We start from the raw sequence: 11,053 nt of genomic DNA on the forward strand, positions 1-11,053 counted from the left end.
ACAAACTTCTTTTTGGGTATTTTGCCTCAAAAATTTTTGTCTTTAAAAAAGACAGAATTTCCTCACGTCTTTTATTACAGATTGATAAATAGTGCCCCTATTTTACAATAAGAACGAATTATTTATCAAAAAGTAATCAAGAACTATCACCTAGAGGGTATCCTGCGACACACTTAGGCTCAAGCTGTAAGAGAAAATTCCAATTAGTAGAGAAATAAATTTGAAAAATTACCTTGACGTTTCGATAGCTATTTTGTGCTATCGTTATCAAAAGAACCTAAATGAACCTAAAAAAGAGTATGTTAATAAATAGTGTAACAATAGTGGGATAATACAGTATATCAAAATTCGCTCTGATAATTCGTCTGTGCAAATTGTCAGTTATGTGACTTTGACTTAATCTCATTGTTTAAATTAATAAAGGTAATGTTAATTAATAATTTTGGTGTAAATTTCATTTGGGTGTATGTTTCTCTGGTTTACTTCAGATTTTAGATGGTTACCTATGCTAAGAAGAATAAGCATTAGAACCAAATGGGATCCTCTGAATGTCTTTAACAGTCATTTCCAGAACTATTTGTGATTTTAAGCCCTTACTTAATACATAGATGTTTACACTCGTATTGACAAAGAGTTGCAATTATTTTGTAATTCTATGATATTGATGCCTTTTGTCTAAATTTATTTTGTCTACACAAAGTCTAGCTTGTACACAAAGTGTTTAGGTAGTATAATGTCCAGTAGAAAAACTCATCTTTGCGTATTTGATTTTTTTAATTTCTTAACCAATTTGCAAAATTTACGTGCGTGGTCATATTTGTATTGCCTCTTTCTTTGAATTTTTAACGCATTACCCAAATTATTTCAACTGCGTAACAAAATCAACGTTACACCAATTAAACTTAACTAGGCGTAAAGATAGCTCTAATATCATAAAACGCGTGTTGAATATTTTTTCCACCTTCTGTTTTCAAAAAATTTTTAGTCTTGCAATGATAAACCTTGCAGAATTTTTTTGCCTTTGGTCTGATTATCAAAGTGTAAAACTCAAGACGCAGCTGAAACTTTATGGGGACTTAAGATAAAAAGTTGGTTGCAAACAATATAAGGTTTCTTGAATGAATGAACTGTTTATATATAAGCAAAATTAACGTTAATTCAAACTTATGAGAATCTCAAATTTAGAAGTGTTTGGCTCAATGTTATGCAACACTGTATATTGTATTTTTTCACCTTCAACATGAGCTCCAAACTTCGTAAAGCGGTCCAAGAGCAAAAATGTAATCACTGCAAGGCCAAAAAGTTATTTTTTTTGAGATCAGCCTGCAAATGAAAGGAATTGTCGAAAAAGTTAAAAAGGGCTTCAAGCTGTGAGATTCGCTTTCGGTGTTAAAATAAAAAAAAAACATTTTTCGCTCAACTTGAAACATGCCAAACTTTAAAAAATTTTGCATTGTTACATTTTTCACTTTGTAGGAACGTTATCTGAGATACAACATTTTTACAAAAACATGCCTAACAGAAAAATAATTAAACTTGAAAATGCTTCAAAAAATCGCCAGCAGCAATCAGAATTTATACGGTTCTTTAGTTTGGGATAAATTGGCCGAGCAACGCTTATTTTGTTTAGCAGAGTATTAGAGTACTTTGCAATATTAAATATTTCATAAATCATCAACTTGTTTCTTGTGAATGTTGAACATTAATTCACACGTTTAAATAAAAATATTTAGAGGTGTTTACACTAGAAATTGAAACCGGCGATTTTCCGGATTGCAACTAGATAAAAATCTAACAAAACTTACATTACAGGTTTCTCTTGAAAGGCTTCTAGAAATAAGAATTAACTTTATCAAACGCACAAACACAGACATTCACAATTGTTTCTAAAACATAAACACAATTTTCGGAAAATGTCACTAAAAACCATTGCTTTCATCTGGCAGGCGTATTGAGAATATAGTTGAAATTGTGACTGTGTTTTTGAAGCGTAGATTTTCCAACAATGCTCGAAGTCTAAGTAAATGAAAACATGCCTGATCGAAAAATTAACGATAGATGGTGAAATCGGTTTACTGTAAAAATAAAGAAACTAAAAAGTGTTTCTTTATTTTTTAATTTATAAACTATGCTATATTTGACACAAAAAAATTGACTCATATGTATGATGATTCATAGTACACAAAAATGTATTTAAGAAAAAATGCACATTTGAGTGTCTAATAAGGAAGATTAGGATCGTGAAGAATCGCTTAAAATGGGCTTAAAATGTGAACTATTTCGAATCGAAAGTTTCTAGCGTTTTTTTATTTCTTTGGGCTCCTTGCATTTACTGCTTTCATGTGGTAAAAATAATTTAGCACCCGATGCTTTTTGAGACTTAATATTTTTCGCAAAAATCTGTATCTACTATCTTATGAAATTTGTAGTCAGGAATTAAAATATTTTACTTGCGTCTTTCTTGAGCTCAATGTACTGCTTCCGCCTTAAGAAGACCGAAATGCTGATTCAGTTTTTTGCTGATTTAAGTCGATTATTGAGGAAATTCAAGTTCGGTTGTGTCTGAACTTGTACTAACATTGCTCCAAAGAAATTTCGATACTAAAATAAACCACTCGCTAAGACTTTTCCTATATATCCGGATTGTTTGACAAATCTTCTACGGTTCAAACTGAAAATTCTAAATAATTTTTGCTCTATTCAATGGCATTTTGAATTGAATTGGAGGTTCATTTGTGATTAAATTTCTGCATCTACAGCTATATTTATTAGATTTGTGTGCATTTCCGCTGTACAACTACCCGTATTTTGCGTGTTAATTGGTAAATATAAACTGCACAGAGTGGCCATGAACATTCTACGTCCCAAAAATGGATCAGAAATACCCATTTGTTTCTCGTAAGGTAACGTGTTTTGATAGCGAACTTCCCAATTCAATTAATATCACCAAATGAAATAAAATCCAAATTGGCACACCTGAAATGTGAAAGCCCGAATAGCTTTCGCGACTTTTCACATTTTACCTTTTCCCTACTTTTATACCACTTTCTACCGAACAGCTTCCAGGGAGTCATTTATAATCTCGCAAATAACGTCCCGCTCTAAACACTTTGCCGATCTCGACACATTTCAAAGGGTTGCAATTGAATTTAATTCCCAGAATAGCAGAGGAACTTAGGAGCGGGGATCTAGTATCGCCTACCCTCTTCATATATTCATTATCACACATTAAGTTCTCGAGCTCCTTGGCGCTTATAAAATTATAAAGACAGTATTACGCGGGCTGAAACTTCCAAAATTGTGTTAATAATTCAGAGGTTGAAGAGGTTTGGCATAGCAAGAACGACAGGACATGCTGTTGTCGAATTGGTTGATTGATTCGTCCTAGTTGGATAAGAGCAATTTTCCACATAATTGAACATATAAACTATTCAAAGATGCTTCAAATTTCAAAACCAACATTTGTTTAAACTATAAGCAAGTTCAGTTCGATTTCTCCCCCTAAAAATTAAATTGGTTTTGGAGAAAAGCTAGTGATAATCATCATCAGGATCAGAACCCATTGAGAAATACGAAAAAATAAATACAGTTCCAGGAAAAGGCATCTCATGTTTATTTAAACGTTCCGTTTTGATTCCGAGTGGCGCCCACTTACATATTCAGCTTGGCTTTCGACTAATGTAAAAATGCTTTTTGCTCTTTCTTTGCTAATAATAAATGAGATTCGGCAAATGGATTATTTTTAAAGGAGCTCCGGTTGCGTCCTGTTCAGCCGCTTCTTTTCGATTTTAATTCGGCAACTTTGAGGGATCCCTTTTTAAATTAGGAGCAAAAGGCAAACGAGTTTTTCAACGTATAATTTGACCCTTTGAATTATATACTGAGTGATTCGGAATGCTCTTCAAAGGGACGCATAACCTTTTAAGGAGGTGAGAAATTGCCTATATGGTAAGTCAACTAAAGTTAAACTTATGCCCTCTGCACGTCATGCAAATATATACGACTAATTTACATGAAGCATATTTGCACAGAAGAAAAAGTCTGAGAATCACCGAAAGCATGAACATTAATAAAAATCATTCGTGTTACTTTTATGAGTTTTTTGCTTGTTGATAATAAAAGAAATTAGCTAAAATTCAGGTCAATGAAAAAAAGTAATTCAATTAAGAACGTATTTTTGTCAAAAAAACCTTTTTCACCTTTTCAATTTGTTTTCAGATGGAATTAAATCCTTGAATATCCATTGAAGAACAATAATTTGGAGTAGTACTTGCCCCAGTATATTCAATTGGGAAAATGCTATCAGGGAGTCGAAATACATAAGTGAACTTGTGTATGCTGAGAGGATTTCTTATAAGTTGTCCCTACTTGAAAATGATTAACATAATATAATGCAAATTGCATAATTCCATTTGTATGATAAGCAGCGATAAAGATGGTCCTTACTTGAAGGCGATATTAAACTGAAACCAGTCCGATCAGATAGGGTCCAGAATCGATAAAAACTTCTCCGAGCGAACTACTCGATATTAAACTGACCGTATCATGCAGGCAATATAGCCAAGAGAGACAAATCCATTGGAGTGGATCTGCAAGGAGAAGGACGAAGTTGAGAAAGGAAACTCGGGAGCCAAAGTGGCCGTAAGATAAAATCGTAAAACTTATTGATGGCGATGGAGATTATCAGTCGTTATAGGTTGTTTCTTGGTCATTTCTGTGTTTCGGGGAAATTGCTGCCTCTTATCTTTGACTCGACTCCAATTTATTGGTCTGCCGTTTTGGAAAATTTATATGGGACCTTTCAGTCTAGTTAGTTTATGAACCTGGTAATATGAAAATATTACTGATCTTGAGACGTTTCTAAAGAAATATTGGTCAAGATAAAAATGTGCAATTTTCCAATGTTTTAAGACAAATTAATATTTCCTCTACAAAATGTGTGTTTCATAGGGTTATTGCTCACCAAAGACCGTTGCAGTTGGAGGTTAGAGCCACTTTTAGAAGTAGTTGACTGATTTTATGGCATTAGCCGGAGATTCGACTTATTTTCTCTTAAAAATCAATCAAATCAATTTATTGCATTTAAAAATCCTCAAAACTGGACAATTTTTGCAGTTATTTCGCTTTACAGTGCTCTTTGTTTATCTTTGCACTGGGCTTCTTGATAAAAATGATTAAAAAGCCCTTAAAAGTGACCAATTTTTGCAGTTATTCCTGCTCGTAGCTTTATTGCAGGATTATCTTTGCACTTGATGAATTTTTTTAGCAAAAATTGAATTTTTACATGTGCATTTTTTTAGTTCATTGGATAGTTCCTGACCCTGCGAGCTTCTTAATGGTCAGATGCAGGGTGCTTATGTCCATATCAGAGCAGATAGAGGCAATTATAAATCGGAATGTATTAAAAACTGCTGAAAACTGGCTAGTTTTTGCAGATTTTTCGGACTACAGCGCCTTGACCAGATTTATTTTTCCATTATTTGCAAAATAAAAATAGTGTATCATTTAAAACATTTGGGGCGATTTGAGTTTTTTTAATTAATTTAATTAATACACAATTAAAATCCTCGAACTAAACCTACTTTATTTGCACACCATCAATGCGAAAATCCTTTCCCCAAACTGCAGCCGAAGAACAATTTAAAATGTATCCATTGTAGCTGAACGCTTAAGATAATTATTATTCCTTTGTCTTTGGGGTGGATTTAGAAAAAGGGCCTGACTTTTTCTTAGCTTTGTTTCAATCCATTTATCACTTAAGGTAAAGGGTTTAGGCTTATACCTCGGGGGAAAATCGAAAGACCCCGGATTTGTTTTAAAGATTAGGTGTTCGAGTGATAATATTTCTTGCTTAATTACCCGGAAACGAAAAGACCCAAACGGGTTTTAAGGCGATTTACAAAAGGGTGGTTGATTTGGTGGTACTTGCGTGGAAATACGTTGTTTGTAGAATAACTCACATTCCAATTAATATTTCAGCTTGATATTGTTATGTAAAAAAATAAATAACAGATGGAGTTTTTTTGCGTATTGTACTCTAATGTGCTGTGATTCTGTGTTAACGGTTGTTTTGTAATTATGAGATAAAAAGCGACGTTGATGTACATGTTGCAAAAGTTGCATTTTTGGAAAATTTTGCAAAATCAATGGCAAATATATATTTTTATTAGACTAACACTAAAATCAGTTAGCTTAATTGTTTAGATTTAGCCTAAATTTTCCGACCTCACAAATCGATCAGAAAATGACTGGAAATGTTAATAATTTCGAATTTGAAGCTTTTGGCGTGTTTATCAGAACACTCTCGATTCTCTGGTTCCTTGTGATAAAAATCAACTAGATGTTTATGATTTACTTAATGTTTTAAGAAAAATCAACCTCCACCCCTTATTAAATTTTCGGTTAGAAATCAAAATTTTACATGCGTGTTGCTCCATCCATTGCTCCTGAGTCAAGAACTTCCCCAATATGCATAAATAACATGTGTGAGTTCATAATACGAAAGATTAAAGATCGTCGGTTAAAGATTGTGACCGATGGAAACTCGCTTAAAAGCTTAAAATGCCAATTATTTTGCATTTGAAGCTTCTTGCGACTTTTTAACAAGCGCTTTGTTTCTTCTGATGCAAATGATGAAGAATGTGACCTTTTCGAGGTACTTGTATTTTTCCAAAAAATCTTATCTACCCTTTATGAAATTTTGTGTCATAAATATAAAGGTTTTAAGTGGAGAACATTTTTTAATCTTGAAACAATAACACACTTTTTGGTGGGTTTTACATCCTACGCCTAAACCTAGTTCGCTATTACTTATATTCCCTTGAAAAGATGTTTTCCAGCAGCAAAATTACAATAATTAAATCTAAATTCTAAGAAGCAAATGATTGAAAAATATTAAGAGAAATATGGCAATCGCCAGATTGAAAAGTTAGCAGACAGCAAAAAAAACTTTTAACTTTCTTTGAACATCCTTTTCTACCGACCATTTACTGGATTATTTTTTTTGCAAATCTTAAGATTCTGGATAATTTTTTCTTTTCTTAAACCATCTTCAGATCACTTTTTCTGGAAAACTAAGAGACAGTTTTAACGACTACGTTATATTCAGTAGCTAAACTTCACTACTGGTTAAGAAGTTAAATTTTACAACAAAAAACTAAACCCACAGTGAAAATAGCTAAAATAATGAAGATATCCGCATAGCTGAATTTGTAGCTTAGACAATCGAAAAAAATGCGATATATTCGTCCAAATGGGGTAACAGTTTAACAGGATTAGGAGTAGTTAAAGAAGTCGGAAAAAGGAAAGTGGAAAAAGCCAATCGAGATAAATTCCATTAGGAAATTAGCTTTCTATCTATAACTTGATATAGGGTTCCATCGTAAGTTTCACAGCTGATTAAGTTATATGGGGGTCTTTAGCTTTTGCCGCAGTTTCCGCAAATTTGCAAATTGGAAAATAATATATTAGTTGGCCGCAAATTGAATTGCATTTTGTTTGACATTTTTATTAGGTCGATTTCATTTTGGTGTTTTAACCGCTACAATGTATTGCCAATTAGCCCACATATAATTTATCGAAATAAAACAACGTTCGATTTGGACTAGACGTAGTTAAAAATTATTTGATTGCCAGTTATTGTTCAATAAACAGCATGATCAAATTAGGCTCTTTCTATACAATTTTCGAAACAGATTTTATTGTGGGATTCGGAATAATTTGAAAGATGGGGAAAGATTTGCATCATGCAAATGGTAAAAAATACATGATCGAGATGTCGATCGCAAGTTGGAAAACGGATCGTCGGCGTCGTCGAAGCCGCGCGTATTAAATTAGACACAAGTAACGGTGCGGCAACTGTTAATTAAATCAGCAACTAATTGCGAACCTCCTCTTTTCAACGGTGGAACGGACTAAGGCAAAGGAAGAGCAACTTGGCAGTAATTATTAATTAACAGCGCGCTTTCAGCCGGATTTCTAAGCTTTTACCGGCTTCTCCCGAGCTTTATGTCTACACTGGAATATGTTTATATGGAAGACGAGCAGTAGCGGCGAGTGAACCAGCAAAACTAATAAATTTGAAGAATCAGGAAATCAATATCATCCAGATATGAAGAGAGAATATTGTTGTAAACTGTGGGCGAATTTGGAGATTATTAAAAAAATGATCGAAAACGACGCTCTGACGGGTCAAAAGCCGATTTTGCCATCGTTGAGTTACACAAAAATAAGATTGATAAATTGGACACCAAGCATTTGGCGCTGAGGCACACCAAATTTGACCACTTCAAAAACCGTTCAATTTCAATTATACAGACGAAAGGAATTGCTGAGTTTAAAATGCATCGATTTGAAATGACGAGCTCATCGAATTACGCAAATTCCCTCCAAAGGCCTTAAAAGGGATAGTTTAAAAGTAGAGTTTTAAAATTCAGATGCCGGAGTGCTTTTCACCTCGGGACAAGGGAAGTGAATTTACAATTCGACCGTCTGAAGCTCCTCTTACATCATCGCCAGCTGTCCATCCCCAGCGGATTTGTAACTTGATTCCGGACAAGGATGCCATTGACGCCCTTAGCCGTCTCTATATCGGAACGTCCGCAGAGCTGAGCAATTGCTTGAATGTCCACATATTACATGTTGCTCTTTTGAAAAATTCCATCTTCGTATTGATCTACTTGAGCATTTTCTTATGACCAGATTCCATTTAGAGTTTGCGGACTTTCAAGTACAGATGAAACTGGGAGACGCCATAATGCAGAATGGCCAACGGAGAATATCTACCGAGAATATGATCCTACAAAATCAGACCATAAATTTGGAAAAAGTAACAGAGAAATGATAGAAAATGGAAGTATCAAGTTCTTGTAAAATTGAGGTAAAAAAACAGCAACAGCTGAAAATGGAACAAAGGAAACTCCCTGAGGACTAAGAGGTTTAAAAAAATGAATTCTTTGGAGAAGAAGAATTGAATGCTAAGAAACCGATAAGGGCTTAATAAATGCAAAGCTTGAGTGAAGAGAGAAAAGAACATCTGAGTGCAGCACTTGGCCCACTTGTGCAATCTTCTTCGGGCAATCGTCTTTTTCATATTGGGAAAACATACTTGAATAAAACGCAAAGTATTTAAAAAACAATTTGTATTTTAATAAATACTAAAATACAATAAAGTATTTTACAGTTTTCAATCCGGTTAATGTTGGCTGAAGTTAAAATTGAGTTACTAACAAGTAGCTTTAAACGGAACAATCTGCGCCTGAGTGTTTCGTCTTTCGACTGCTGCAAAACTTTTTGTTAAATTTGCTTTAAGAATAAATCCTTGGCTGCAGTGAATAAGCGATGCGAACATACGCTCAGATGGGAAGTGGATACTATATAAAAAGTGTATAAGAAACTAATTTAAACAATAACTGAAAAGAAAATTGCGATTCTCTGCCATGAAAAAACATCCAAATTTTAACTAGCGAGCCAGGAAATATTTCAAAAACCTTTTTGGGGTTATTATGAACTTAAAAATGCGCCAGGTTATCCTGCCTGAACTCTCTATTTAGCGCGCGTATTCATTGAATTAAATGCTTCCTTACATGTGCAAACTTCTTTAAATTATTTTACCATTATTTTACACAAAATTGCAAAAAAGAACCATACAAATGGCAGCATTCTGGCAACGTTTGTAACTCTTCCAAAGAGTTCGAACAATTTCTCATTAAGGCGCAATAAGCTACTGATTGTCATTTATTGTGTACGCAATTGTGAAGTTCTTGTTTCAGCGCGAAAATTTACTCAAACATGTCAAATAAATGAGTGTAATTATCCGCTGGAAACGTTTCTAAGCCGGTGCGTAATTATTTTGATTTATTTTGCCGAAAGATTCATTAGACCGAAGAAGGATGGGGCGTTATTAACGTTTGGGCTTTAGGTTTGTTGAAAATGGAACGATTTGTTATATTTAATATTGACTAAGCGTTCTCTTAATTGTTTATTCTTGGAATTATGCAAATAACTGTTTCGGAAAAAATCCTTTTGAGTTCCCTCAAAAATTTTATGCTGTCGAGATGTCTCCATTTTTATTAATTCTGTCTTTAACACATATACCTAGTTATTGTGCTAACGATCGTAAGTAACATTTAACTGTAATGGTGGTAAATGATTGTTAGTGTACTCATTAAAGTAACATAGAGGACAATAAGGTGGACATGTCTCCGAACACGTGACCGGACATGGGCAAAACCTATTGGCCAAATCAGGCCGACAACACGTAGATTATGGAACAAATGCATTTATCAGCACTATCTTATTACATGTACTGAGTCCTCACTGTGCATTTTAAGGCATTTTTAGTGCAGGCTGATTCAACGTAGTTAGATGATTTCACGTAGTGAACATATAGATCAGAACTTAGTTCTTTCAGATCAACATTGCCTTCCCCATTCCCTTTAGGAACGCCTCTTTATTGAAGAATTGGGCACCAGCCACTGATGCTGGTAATTAACTGTCGATTTAATGCGATAAGGCAAGATTATTTGCAACTTTATACATGAACCATCAAGAAACACAACAGATGAGAGATGGCGAAGCAAGATCGATCGGATCCGGTTCATCAATCAGATTGATAACAAGAGGAAGTGACGTAACCCACACCTCTCGCGTCGCTAACAAAGAAACTTGTTGATGGATGAATCGCCACTTTTCGTTGTTGATAAGATGATAAATCTCTTTCGCAACTTTAATGATTTTCCAGTAAACTTCGCCCGATCTTTAATCCTTTGTGCTTGATGTGGGTATCATTATGTAAAAGTCTAAGCATCGCATCGATAACGGCGATTTAACTAGGGGCATCGGTATCGGCCACTTGCAAATACGATATAGCGGAGTTCAAAAAACCCGAAATTCAATTAAATTTCAAGACGAGAGCAAACGACTGATTGCACGACGAAAGACCAACAAAAACGAAATTAAAATATTTACAAAGGCGAGCGGAATCAAATGAGTTTCCGTTTGAATGGCAAAGGGCCTTGTCCGCTCCGCAGACATGCAGAAAAGAACTGATTGT

The sequence above is a fragment of the Dendroctonus ponderosae genome, unplaced genomic scaffold (assembly GCF_020466585.1).
Source record: "Dendroctonus ponderosae isolate FM_Combo_2020 unplaced genomic scaffold, Dpon_F_20191213v2 Dpon_F_20191213_2, whole genome shotgun sequence".
Lineage (NCBI taxonomy): Eukaryota > Metazoa > Arthropoda > Insecta > Coleoptera > Curculionidae > Dendroctonus > Dendroctonus ponderosae.